The sequence below is a fragment of the Triticum urartu genome, chromosome 1A (assembly GCF_056163025.1).
Source record: "Triticum urartu cultivar PI428250 chromosome 1A, HENAU_Tu73, whole genome shotgun sequence".
In the NCBI taxonomy this organism is placed as follows: Eukaryota; Viridiplantae; Streptophyta; class Magnoliopsida; order Poales; family Poaceae; genus Triticum; species Triticum urartu.
Window position 1 is genome coordinate 448049079 of NC_141873.1, and position 14539 is coordinate 448063617.

General features: G+C 49.0%; 1 pseudogene; it reads right to left on the bottom strand.

Annotated features, from left to right (window-relative positions):
* Nucleotides 1-6826: 6826 nt before the first annotated feature.
* On the bottom strand, nt 6827-8806 carry LOC125535264 (putative L-gulonolactone oxidase 4 pseudogene; annotated as a pseudogene).
* Between the last annotated feature and the right edge of the window lie 5733 nt (nt 8807-14539).

Sequence of the window (14539 nt, forward strand, 5' to 3'; positions counted from 1 at the left end):
TTTCCTTCAAAGTTACATCTCAAAGAATATTCCGAGTGAAGAATAAGTTCCACTCGAAGGTAAATGCAAGCACATGCAGAAGATAAACCAAGATCAGATAAAATCTCAAAGGTCTCAAGATGAAGATAAAAGTACTCGGGCGTTAGGCCCAAAAGAGTTTAACGGTTACAATAACCACTCGGCATACCGTGGCAAATTTAAAGCAAGTTTGAGTTTCAAGTTGGTTCACTCAACAGGAGGAGGACTAGCAGGCTCGATGAACTCGTCCAAGTCGACCCCGTCTGCGATCCGAGTGCAGCAGCAATGAAAGTTTCCATGAAGGACTGGAAGTCGTGCCTTTTTGTGTTGGCAACCTTGATCGCCACCAGCTTCTCTTCTCGAGCCTCTCTGAAGTGGACCCTGACCAGTGACAGAGCCACGTCAGCACCGCAGCGGGCAGAGGACTTCTTCCATTCCTGCACTCAGCCGGGGACCTCATTGAGTCGAGCCATCAGAGACTCGAGATCATTCTGAAATGTTGCCCTTGGCCAGAGCGATGAGTCGATGCGGGAAACTGCCACCTTCAGACAGGCAAGGTAACTTGTAACACTGGCGACGCGGGATTCCAATCAAAGCATATTCATGGCAGCCTCATCGCCGACTGGAGAAAGGATAGGGTCCAATCCTGTCTCGACCCATCCAGTCTCCTCTTCAAACTTTTGGCAGAATTCTGCAAAGTCAAAGAGTTAATGAGTCGACTGGTCGGATCCAACTTACAAACAAGTAAAACAGTCGAGTAAAAAAGAGGTACCTTAGAGCATAAGAAAGAGTTTCTTGGCAAGAGCTTTCAGGTAAGCCTCCAAATCGTTCCTCCTGCGAGTCATGCTCTCCAGCTGGTCGGTCAGAGCCACTTTATCTTTTTTTAGACGAGTCGCCTCTCGATTGGATTCAGTGAGAGATGACTTCAGCTTGTTGATCTCTTCCTCTGGTGCTCCGACCGAAGCCGTTTCTGGTCGGCAAAGGCAGTCTTCTCCTGAGCCTCCTTCTGTGCAGCTGCAAGATCCATATCCTTTTTCTCTAGGGCCAGCCTCGTTTTCTCTGCAAAATACACATTTAGATCAAACAGAAGATCGAAGGGATAATTTAAAGGACGATTGACATGAGCAGTCGACAGGCAGTTACCTTCCATACCGGCAACTTCATCTTGAGCCTTCTTCAAGTTTTGTTGGGCCAGCTCCAGGTCAAGGTTGAGTTGCCTCTGCTTCTCCTCAAATTCGACGAACTTGGAAATGAGGGTGCAAGATTTCTGCAGTAAGTAAAAGACATATCAATCGACGAGATCAAAGATTATTTACTTCCGGGTGATTAAAGCTTCAAGACTACTCAGACCCCAACCGACTGCTAGCAGTCGACTGCGGTCTCGGGGACTACACCCAGTGGGTGCACTTGACGTGCCCCCACTGGTTTGGATTCTATTCGGCTGGTCCGCCCAGACCGAATACCAAAAAAAAGAGTGCTCAGACCCCAGCCGACTGCCAGCAGTCGACTGCGGTCTCGGGGACTACACCCAGTGGGTGCACTTGGCGTGCTCCCACTGGTTTGGATTTCACTCATCTGACCCGCCTAGATCGAGTGCACAAAATAAAAGAAAAGTGACGAAAAGTGCTCAGATTCCAGCTGACTGCCAGCAGTCGACTGCGGTCTCGGGGACTACACCAAGTGGGTGCACTTAGCATGCCCCCACTGGTTCAGATCCCATTCGACCAGACCGAGTGGAAGAGTGCAAATAATAAAGAGGACAAAACACCCATTGGGTGTACAGATTCGAAGCAGACAATAAGAGATTGTGCGAAGGAAAATATTCAGGTAGCATATCCTAGCAAGACAAGTTCAGTCGGAAGTCAAGTTCAGTTAGAAGTCAACTTACCTAGACATTGGCTCGAAGAGCCATGCTGGCGTCGTAAGCAGCCTGACTATTATCGTGCACCGCCTTCATCCGCTCCATCATTATGCCAGCCTGACGGATAGCCTCCGCGGCGGCGTCCGACTGACTTTCCGGAACATGATAGGTGGTGAAGAAGGGGACAGACGGTCCAGACGCAGCAGCTTGGGGCTCCAAGGCATGAGGTTGGATGACTGAAGAAAACACCGGTACAGTCGACGGTGCGGGGTGATCACTCGACACTGGGACAACAAAGGTTACAGAGGCTCTACTTGCATCTTCGGGCCGTTGGACTGTTGGTTCTGTTGCCGGTTCCGACCGAGATATCCTGCCAGCTGTTGTTTTCTTGCTCTTCCTGGGCCTCAGCGGCACGTCCTCATCATCATTCGGAAGCTCAATGACATTGGGAGGGGCTGCAAAAAAGTCAGCCGAATCCAGATGAGTCACCAGAAGTTAATCGACCATACAATCGAGAACGAGATCACGAGGTTTATACCTGGGTTGGAGGTGACCGCATCTTCCATGTCCTCATCTTCATACTGGCGAGTGGAAGTCCCAGAGGTAGCGGCACTATAAATTTCAGAGTTCAGTCGGTCATGTCTAATGAAATGAATCGACTCAAATCCAGATTCATACTAAAGCAAGAAATCAAGTCCAACTAATACCCGGAAGTAATGGGGATGGACACTTTGATCTTCGGCAAGGCCTTTGGCGGTTTGGACAGCGTAGCTTTCGGTTGCTTCGACGCCTTTTCAGTCGATGCTGGAGAAGACGTTCGAGGGCGCTTCGATGACTGCCGAGTCTGCACGGTCGCCTTGCCGCTGGCACTTGCTAGATCGTGAGAAAGCTTGGATCGTTTTTCCCTACGAGGAGGAGAATCGACCTCTTCTTCATCATGCAGGTCGTCGCTGTCCTCATCCTCCTCGTCGTCAGAGCGCCACTCGCCGCTCTCACCTCCACTCGCTTCTCCCTCTAGGTCCTGCTCCTGATCCCGTTGGGCATCGAGTACATCTCAGTCAGGGCCTAGAAGACAACAAACAAGACAAGAGACAGTCAGGTGACAGCAGACAACAACTTGATAAATCAAGAAAGCACTCGACTATGTGGAGTCATACCTTGTCAGTCTCGTATGAGTTGTTGAGTGGAGGAATCCTCTGGGATCCCCTGGGGTTGTCTTTGTTGCTAGTGGTACTCTTCAACCACCCTTCCAGCGTAGCATCATCGACCTCCTCTGGATGGATCCGAGTGGTGTCGTCAATGCCCGAATACATCCACATCGGATGGTCGCGGGCTTGAAGTGATTGGATGCGTCGCCTGAGGAAAACCTCCAACAGATCCATACCGGTTACCCCATCACGAACAAGTTGAACTACTCGCTCGACCAGCACCTTCACTTGCACCTTCTCCTCTAGGATCACTTTCAAAGCAGAGGGCTTCTCCACTCGGGCCATGGAAAAGGGGGAAGTCCAGTCGACTGGCCTGGAGTCGGCTGGTCCTTGCAGTAGAACTAGGTCGACTGCCACCCTCGAACCGATTCGGGAAGGATCATGGCTGGGAAAGTACTCTTACTCCTCATTTGGATCCCAAGACCCCCGCACATCTGAATCACTTGCGTTCTCTCATCACTCGGGTTGGCCTTCTTGACCGACTGAGAACGGCAGGTGAATATGTGCTTGAAGAGCCCCCAGTGTGGCCTACAGCCCAGGAAGCTCTCGCACATGGACACAAAAGCAGCAAGATACACGATGGTGTTCGGGGTGAAGTGGTGGAGTTGCGCCCCGAAGAAGTTCAAGAAACCTCGAAAAAAAGGGTGGGTAGGCAAGGAAAACCCGCGGTCGACGTGAGTAGCGAGGAGGACGCGCTCACCCTCCCGTGGCTGCGGCTCGGTCTCGTTCCCCGGGAGTTGCGCCGATTCGTGGGGAATCAATCCCCCCTCGACCATGTCGTCGATGTCGTCCTGGCGGATCACCGAGCGAATCTAGTCGCCCTGGATCCAGCCCGGTGGCAAGCCGACCCTCGAAGAAGATCCACCCCGGCCGGACTTCTTCCCCTTCGCCTTCGCCGTCGCCTTCTTCGCACGCTCCAACGCCACCATCTTCTCCTTCCCCATGATAGCAGATCGAGTTCGAACGGAGCGACGACGCCGAGAACGGAGGCAGCTGCGGTGGAGAAAACAGAGGAGGAAGGGGAAGAATGGGAACGCACTGTGCGAAAACCCCCGCCCGATGCCTTATATGAAGTCATTTCCGAGTGGCTGACTCGTGGGCCCAGGCGATCCGATCAAATCCCGCAACAGTCACGCACGCGATACGTGGTGAAAAAGGTGGCGCGGTGACCAAGGCGGCCTGCCTAATCCGTCCCGATTACTGCGGCCTCCTCCGCCTGGCGCGCTTCCCACAATTCGAATCCCGCAAAATCCGCAGACAGCAGAACAACCCGTCAGACGGAGGATTTTTTCCACATCGACACTCAAAGCTTAACAATGAAAGTTCACTTGACAAAACCAAGAATGGATCAAGGCGACTGGACAAGCAGTTGAAGTCATCATGGATGTTCATTCGACCTCTTGACAAGACATTTCCGAAGCGCAAAAGCTGAATCGGAGAGGTTATCAACTCCTTCTCCACTCGAACCCTGAACCATTCGGGGGCTAATTATGAAGATATGTACCTAGGGTAGGGTCATAGGCCTGACCTAGACACGTTCCCCTAGGACGTCACCTTAAAACCAGAAGCATTTGAAAAGGAGTCATCATCCACTCGACCATGAGGACTTCCACTCGGAAGATTTGAAGTCACTCGACCACCAGAAGGTCTAAAGTCGCTCCAGACCACAACGGTCGGACATCACCTCATAGCTTTAATGGCCATTATGTCTCTTTATTTACTAGCGTTACCAGTAACGCCTCCCTTTTAATGTACCTTAAACCCTTTGTAACGTGGGCCGGCTGGGGTCCTGGCGCACTCTATATAAGCCACTCCCCTCCACAGGCACAAGGGTTCGCATCTTTTGTAAACTCACACACACATATAATCCAGTCGACCGCCTCAGGGCACCGAGACGTAGGGCTGTTACTTCTTCCGAGAAGGGCCTGAACTCGTAAAACTCGTGTGTACAACTGCTCCATAGCTAAGATCTTGCCTCCTCATACCTACCCCCCATTCTACTGTCAGTCTTAGATCCATGACACTTCACCCAACGTGGTTGGCTAACCCTGTTGTGGTGCCCAAGGCCAAGGACAACAAGGGGATATGCATCAACTTCACTGATGTGAACAAGGCTTGGCTGCAACATAAGTCCTAAACCTTAAACCTAAACCATGAAAAATGATCTTGTTAAAACTTGGTAATACGTAATATTCTAACTATCAACTTTTAATATTTGACACTTGGTAAAACTGAAAAAGTTATGAAAAATATATTCTAAATCGACCTTGTTCGAAAATACTCATTGCAACGAACACGAATATGCAAACGAAACTTATTCAGACTTTCGGTTCAAAGGATACAATAAATTCAAATTTGAAGATAAAATGAAAAAAAACATATGAGGTGGGGTGGATGAGGCATGCATCTCTACCAAAACCTGGCATGCATGGACCCCTAATGCGGTACTAAGGATTAGTGGCATAAACTATTTCATCAATCTTAAAGCAAATAGGTGATCGTATGCATGCGTTCCCTGCACCTACCTGCCCGGGAAAATATCAGGTGCTACCAACACTTAGGTGATACCGTGATACGGGCTTCTGGGCCGTTGGATCTCAGATTCGACGGTTCTCGGGAGTCTATTGTACCTACGCGAGATTTTAAGACTTCTGGATGACTTTTTTGCAAAATGCTCAAAAACTCCCGGGAGCCGTCGGATCTGAGATCCGACAGCTCCCAGAAACCCGTATCATGGTATCACCTAACACATGGTATCACCTGATATCTTCCCTACCTGCCCCATGAATTTCGTACTGCTCTATGCTTCTTATGATTGTATTTCGTTTTGGTTATTGTAGATAGAATTGCTCAAGATGGGAGTGCTTGTCATTATTTGGTCGCTTTGACTATATAAAATGATAAGATTTTTAATGATAAAAGTACTTCTCCGATGCAGGTTATCGACATATGTATTAGGACTCTTCGTTTATGGTCCTCCCTACAACGCGTAGAGAGTAGAGACCTGTTTACGGAGGTGTGTACACAATTGAAAGCTACAATGAGGGATATTTTTACCCAACATAGGTAGCAACATGATCTTAGGATTGCCCCCTACGCTATAGGCGTTATACGGACTCTATATGTCTCTTTGTATTTTGCTATTTTATTTTTTAATTTTTATTTATGTGAGAGGACCTTATTTGACAGTGTGTATCTTAATTATGCAGAAGCCGGATGTAATGCTTAAATCTTTTAAGTAATATAAAGTACCCTTTTTTTGAAAAAGATGGAACTGCTCAAATTGTTGTCGATATGTCATACAGTGGAATGAGGCGATTGTCCCAAAAGATTTTCCTACACATTTTACCTCGCTGGAGTCCCAAGTTATGCAGTTTTACCTATTGGTTTGAGTGAAGCATTCTCCTCGAATTGGCAGCTCGAGCAATTGTCATCCGGACCATGTTGCCTAACTAGTGGCACTGTTTCCAGGATTGGGCTACCTTTCCATTGCCCGGAGGAGATAAGAACGGTCGTACATAGGACTACTGAAATGCCATTATGAGCTGCCAGCGTAGTTGTTTACATCCAGCAAATTTGGCTATCTTTGAGATTTGTCTGGTGCTTTGATGGAGACCAAAAAGTTTGGCTCGCCCAAAACAAGTAACAATGGACCGAAGTTGTGGCCTTGCAGGTTGCAAACCAAACAGAGGCGTGACACTTTTATCTTCTTCTTTTTTGCAAACCAAACTTTGAGTCGTCTCACAAACAGGCTGTCAAAACATGACTATTATTGAATTAATAGAGGGGTAAACCACAAATATAGTACATATGCTCGTACTTAAGAAAACGAATCACAATTTCACAAATAGTGGGAAACATGAGTGCTACCATCATCCCTAATAATCCTCCTCGGAGGAGCAAACTCTAGCCTTCTTGTAAACCTTCCCTAGCCGGCAGAAGTAGCCCTGCTCCGGTGCGCAGTGTGAGTCGTCGGAGCAGATGCAGAGTCCTTCAATGGCACAACGATTCTCGATGATGTTGGGACTTCCGTTGATACCAAGCACCTGGTCGGTCCACTCACTGGAGAAGAGCCCGTCGGTGTCGTAACTGCTCTTTACCTTAAAGAACTTATCAGCTTTGGGGTACCTTGCGATGGCACCGTCGAAGGCGAAGTTGCGGTTCTTGCCCCAGTGTGGCAGACCGCCATACTTACCCAACGCCATCTGTTCGATCTCGTCCACCACATCGGCATGGGCGTGCGGCATGCCGTCGGTGCGGCTCCGGTAGAAGAGGATGTCGACATCGATAGAGTCCTCGTGCTTGCCGAGGTACGCGGAGGATGCCTTGACGTAGCGGAGGACCAAGCCCACCCTACCGTCGAGGGCGGCACAGAATGCGTCCGGGTTGAGGTCCCGGAGCTGTAGCATGTCAGCTATGAACGCCGGCGCCTTGGAGAGTGCGACGCTAAAGCCGGAGTTGTACAGGAAAGATCCCCGGATGCGCGGGTCCCAGGCGCAGGAGGAGAGGAGGGCATCCTCTGGGCCGTCGATGCATGAGCCAGACGCCTGGATGCGGTGTTGGTACCCCACAATCGGGTACCCCGTGAAGGAGACTCCATCGTTCGTGAAGCCGAAGGCCGGCAGCTGTCTCGTGAACCCCTCTTGCTCGGCCGCGCACCGGGCGATATCGGTGCCGTTCTCCTGCAGTTGCTCCTCTATGGCTCTTCCGCCCACGAGCAGGGCGGTGGGGACGGAGCGGAAAAGGAACAACTCGCCGAGGCCATTGCCCGGCGTCGAGACGTCGACGCGGTCGTCCTGGCGATAGATGACCTTGTTGTGCTGCGGCTGCCATATCATGTCGGCGAACTCGTGGAGACGGCCCCACTCGGCCACCCGCGCCGTGAAGTCCGACTCGTTGCGCTCCACGAACGTCACCGACCGCTTGAACAGCGGCTGCAGGGCCAGAGTCACCTGGGAGACGACGCCGAGGACCCCAAGGGAGACCTTGGCGGCGTCCAGGTCCGGGTGATCGGCGCCTAGCTCCCTCACCATGGCGAAACCATCGCACGCCGGCGCCGGCGTCACGATCCTCAGACCGACCACGTACTCGTGCACGGCGCCTCCCTTGCCCCACAGCCCGCTCCCGTGCGCGCCCGTCGCGAGGAGCCCGCCGATGGTCAGGCCGTACCAGTACGGCGAGTGCGGCAAGGACAGCCCTGCTGCGGCGGCGGCCTGGATCAGGTCCCGGAGGACCATGCCGCTCTCCACCGTGATGAGCTGCCTCTCGGCGTCGATGGAAACCGTCCGGTTCAGCCGTGTGGTGCTTATGATCGTGCCCTCGCTGCCGCCGGGGCACGCCAGCTTGGGGCCGCTGTGCGAGTGCTTGGTGGCCACCTTCATCTTGCGTTTGGCCGACGCGGCGGCCGCCACGGCCGCGACCAGCTCCTGCTCGGTGCTCGGGTAGACGACGTTGGCCGCGTGGCAGATGGTGCGGTCCGTGAAGGAGCCGTACGTGTTGGTGACCGTGCAGTTGGACGTGCCATCCGTGCAGGTCACCGGGTCCGGTGGAGGGCTGCAGCCGGCGAGCTGGAGCAGGCTCCCTACGAGGAGAACAGCAGCCAAGCTCTTCATTGCTATTGCTCGTGTTTGTGCTTGCTCTCCTTGCGACATCGCTGACTTCTCGAATGAATGAGTGCCTGCACTACAGCTTGCTTGTATCTACTAGACCTTAGATGTAGACAGGTAGTATATATAAGGTTAAGACACATCGTAGTGCACGAAAATGAAAAAAAATACGACCAGTTGAGTGCACAACTTAAATCCTGCCTCTCCATCAGACATAGAGATCTCCGCTCCTCGTGTGCAACTTCCTTGATCGAGTATAGAACGAACGAACAGGTTCCAGCGTGAGTGAAGTCAACAAAATTAACATAGAGATGAGCTTTGCATTTTTTGTAGGAGTGACAAACAACTATGAGTGCAAAACGAAAACACTTTAGTTATACGTAAGTTGGCTGACTTTTAAATTTGTGTAAGTGTGAGTTGATTTTTTGATCATCGATTATTTTGTCAAGATTCATACTTTCTTTGTTGCTTCATGCCTTCTTAGACTGAACTTTTGAACTGCTTCTGTTGGGAGTTAGTCGATTTTCCTATTGGGCTCGAAGCTCGTTATCCTTTTTTTTCTGTTTGTATGTTTTTCTCCCTTTTTAGTTGATTTTTATGAGTATATTTGGGATATTGGGCGAGTGTAAATATATACACGCAAATATTATAAAATGTGTTGTTTGTAAATTATACTGAAGTGCAAATATTGCACTATTATATGCTTAGAGAGTGGTTTTTAACTTCTTGGTGTCCCTACACCCTCATGAAAAGTAAATTCAAAAAATAAAATCATAAAATCTGAAATTTCGTGACATCAAATATGCTCAAACTTTGTGTGTAGACAAAACATTCGAGGAGCTCTACCCAAGAAAAATATTTCACTGCTCAAAGTTTTGAGCATTGATTTTTGTTTCCCATGTGTAGAGCTAATCAGATGATATTTCTCGACGAAAATGTGTAATCACCTAAAACGTTTGAGCATGTTTGTTGATGACATGGAAACGGGGCCCTTTGGCCTCCAGAGAAAGTGCTGGCCTGACAGTACCTCCGTTGGACGGGGCTTGTGTCTATAGCAAGGGATAGATACGTCGTTGGGCTTCCTCTCTCAAAGATATTCCGTCGTCTTGGTGCTCGGGTAGATGAGGATCCCGGGCGACCCAAAAAAGCATGGTGCTCGGGGCCCGTGGGTGACTATGACACACAACATTGCGTCCTCGGGGATCTTGTCTAGTCACTTCCTCTGACGGGACGTGCACGTCGGCAGCACCCATACGCCTGATACAACTTTACCATGTCAGACTTTGTTCGCTGACGGTAGTCGACGTGCGCCAGGTAAGAAGGTATGTGGTGGCATCCTCCACAAGCGTTACCAACTATCTCTATTCGGTTCGTCATGTTTGGCGTACGGAGAAGGAGGGTCAACTTTGGCCCAAGGATATAAAAGGAGAGGAGATGGGTCATTTGAAGGGAGGTGGTAATAGCTAGCCGAAATTCGGCCCGATGGATATATAGGAAGAACACAAGGGTAGGAGGTAGGGTGTTACACCTCGCCAGTGGCCTGAACCTGGATACCTTACTTTGTCATGTCACCTGGAGTGTTTTAACCCCTAGCCAAACAATATAGGAGTTGCACCGTAGCTCCGATATCAAAGATCACCCATCGACAATATTTGATGTCACATAGTTTCAGAATTTTTTATTTTTTCCCTATTTTTTTGAGTTTACTATTCACGAGGGTGTAGGCCTATAGGGACTCCCGAGAGCTACCACACATTTCTCGCATGGTTATTCTGTGCATGTTATAAGAACTACAGTTTCAATGCGAAGTATTGTGCAATATTTTTAAAGTTTTTTTTCAAGTTCTTTCTTCTTGAAGGGCAATATCAATGCTACTTATCCGTTCTTCTTAGAAAAAATTTCAGTTTTTTCCTCTTTAAGGCTAGTACTAATGGCACTATCCATTCCTTCTTAGATATTTTTTTTTGCAAAATTCACTCTTATATGCTTATTTTTGCATATTAAAAAACCCAATTTAAGTGCAAACTGTGAGCAATTTTTGTCACTATTTCTTTTAGTTTTTATTTCCTTTCTTCTTAAATAGTAATTTGACTGCCACTAATTCATTCTTTCTTAGAAAACGTTTTTTATTTTCTTTTTGTGTGTAAGTATAGAGGCAAATACTTACATAATGTGTGTAAATTATGTAGTGCAAAAATTGCACTATTATATGCTTATTCTTCTCATATTACAAAAAGTGCAATTTCAGTGCAAAATTGTGTGCATTTTTTTCACTTGCTTTTTTCTTAAAGGATAACACTAATGCTACCAATTCGTTCTTTCTTAGATAACTTCATTACTTTGATTTGTTTTACTTTCTATTTCATATTCTTTGTTCATTAAGGGTAATACCAATGCCACTAATGCATTCCCTTCTATAACACCTTTTTTTGCATTTTTACTATTATACGCTTATTCTTGTATATTATAAAAAGTGCAGCTTTTAAGTGAATTGTGCGCCTATTCTGTCGTTATTTTTTTATTTCTTTCTTCTTAAAGGGTAATACTAATGCCACTACTTCATTCTTCTTTAGAAAACTTCACTCCTTTCATTTTATTTATCTTTATTTTGTTCATTTATACTTTAAGATGACACCACCATGGGTTAACGGATTGTTGTTTTGCCTCGGCCCAACGACTATTGTGGGCTTATGTTGGTTATGTTTGCAAAAGTTTGAGTTCTACATCACAAAATTGGCAAAAACATGTTTTGTGTGAGTCGATTTGGTAACCAACTATATATTAGAAATTGACTAACCAAATCATAAAACTAAACAACTCCCTTGATTGTCGGCCTCAGACAAAAATAGCCGTAAATCTGATATTGAGGCATCTAACTGAGTCATGCTCAAGACGTCGTCCGCACAAGCTTAGCCAATAGCACGGACCCTTGGAGGCGCAAACGCCCCTGACGTGGGTCAGGGCCGGTGGCGGGTGCAGGCGTCGCATGCTAATCTTCTCCGGCTCAAAGCTAAAATTAGAGAAGTCATACAATTTTCTTTCAGATCTTTCAGAAGGATTTTTTTCTTCATAATTGTTTTTGAAGGCCATCACCATAGAAGCGGGGAAGTACTCAATCACAACCTTGGATTTCATGAATGGCATTTTTTAAATAAGAAAAGAATAGTCATTTTCATTAATTAAAAACAATAAAATTTCCTTGATAATTTGCGAATGACGTATTTATCAACAAACTGGATGCAATTATTGCAAACGCGGCCGAATTCATATAAACACGACGTATTTCATACAAACGAAACGAAAATGTTTACATTTTGGACATATTTTAATAAACAAGGTAAAACTATGTGCACATACGGTCACGCGGAGCTCCACTTCCACGACACGGATACACTACACTAATCTACGGCCGGTCGCGGCGGGTCCCTTTATCTTTCCCATGTCCGGCAGCCCGCTCGGACTGCCGGGAGCCCTGGAGTTATATGCTTCAGCGCAAAGGGCGGCTCGCTTTCCCACCGCTCATCAGAGTGGAACCACCGGCTGATGCTTCAGCTGGAGGGGAAGGGGGGCGCCTCTGCTTACGTGGAGCCCAGATGGGGGATGACGATGGTCCGAAATAAAGAACCGGAGAAGACACCGGCTGTGTACGTCGGCGTCGCCTCGCGGTGGCCTTCCTAGTACCCAAGCGGCGACGGCCTTCCGTGTTCTAGTTTCCCTCGATGTTGGTGGCGGATGTGGACGCACTGGCCTTTGATTCGTCGATCTCCGTGCATCGGACTTCTTTACGGTTACCCGCGCGTTGACGGCAGATGGCACGATCGTAGGCACGGGAGGCACAGTAAGATGCGGCATCGTTGACGGCAATGGTGAGCACGTGTGCCACCGGGCTCCCCGCCATGCCGGGGCCTGGATCAACTCGCCACTCCTCCGCGAGCTGGCTTGGAGCGGCGAGGTGTTGAACCACGCGCCGGCTTGGGGAGCAACTTGTTCGGTCGGGCTAGGCGAGGGAGGTGGAGCAGCCAGCTACCTCGCTCGTATCTGGCCGGCTCGGTTGGCCACCCAGCCGACTTTTATGCCGGAGAATTGCTCTTCCTGCTCGTCTGATGTCATCGAAAGGATGGAGAAAATGGTGGAAAGAGTAGATGGGGAGCGGCGGAGTGGTGTGATTCTTGCCCGGCTTGTGGCCTCGTTTAAACAGAGGGCGGACAAGAGGAGTTTGCCCGGTGTTGCGTTTAACCAGCCGGCTCGTGAATGGACGTGTGACCGGAGTAGGTTTCTCGGCTTCCATGCAGGTTTAATGGAGACATTTGAATGCGGCGAGGAGGCGTGTTCAGCCGGGCGTGCAGCGGGCGGCGCCTTCGGTCGGCGCGTCGCTTCAATGGCCGAGGCAGTGAGAGGTCACGTCCGCTCTGAACCGTTTTCAATGTGGAGCGGCGCGCTCTACATCGACATGAATGCATGCAGTTAGCGCCTAGCTGGAAGCGTGCACGGGAGAGCGAAGGGATTTTGGGTGGGCCAGAACGGTCAGAAGCGGGCATGAGAGCGATCCGGACTCTCGAAAAGCTCCTCACATTTGTCTCTGATTTGCAGAAGAAAGTATGTTCGGACCGCACCATGGACCGATACAGAACCGCATTGAATGGACTTCCGTGGTACAAACGGATGCGAGAGGTTTAAGGATGGATGTTGGACATGCCCGACGAACATACTATTCAGTTTTCGACCTACGTGGTCCATGTTGATCGAGTTCCGCACTTTTGTATATCTTGAGGAATCTCATATCTTCAAGTCAAGTGTCAAGCTGCCTCTGCTCATCAAGAAGAAAATGTCAAACTGCCCCATCATGTTCATTAGTCAAAGCACCAAGTATCGTCGTGTTTTGCATCTTTGAGCCCGATCTCATATGTGTGCTACATGCATGCATGGCAGCATGGGCGAGTTATCTAAGGATATGTAGCTGTCCAAGCAAGCATACGACCTCCAACTAATTTACATGCTGGCGTCCACTCACAACCTACATAAACTATGAAAAGCCTACAAAACAACGCCCTGCTTAACTGCAAAGACGTTGACCTCCCACGCTACATAGCTATAAACAAGAAGGCCTAGAGCGCCGCCGGATGACACAGTTGTTTCACCGACGGAGAGAGAAACCAGAAACCATGGAGAGCGGGTCTGGCTTCTCCGGCTGCGTGGAACAAGGTAAGTCACACGACGCCGAGTCAGTACAGCTGGCATGCTGCCCATAACCGAAGACACCGGACAGCTACTGGGAATGCCACTGCCGCCTCTCACGTGGATCGAAGGGTGACATATCCGACACCATTCACCGTTCAGACAGCTCAATGCATAGTCCCAGGTGATGTTCCGTACGCCATATATGATGGTGTAGCGGGATCCTTAGCAGGAGGCGAATGCTTGAAAAAAAATATATAATCCGGTGTAAAAAGCTGAAAATGTTGGAGTAGAAAGTAAAGATAGGCAACATATCCTGTGAATCCGAGGCGTGTTGTGTATCCCTGTATTCCTTTATTTTCATCCCCACGATTCAAATCTCAGGTCTCATGTGCAGTCAAGCAAATATTTACATTTACCCACCCGCTTGGTAACTTAATATGCATTATTCGTTTGCACCCCCCCCCCCCTCTCTTAAAGACTCTGGTCTCACGCCTGACCTTGATCCAAGATCCCCAACCCAAGACCTCGAGTCGTGCGTCCTTCCCCAAACCGTCCTTGCCAAATCCCTTGCATCGGCTCCCGAATCAAATCCCAACCGGAGGACTCCTACATGCCAACCATGACCCGGATGATTCCCAGGAAGTCCTACAAGTAGCGGTGACAACGGC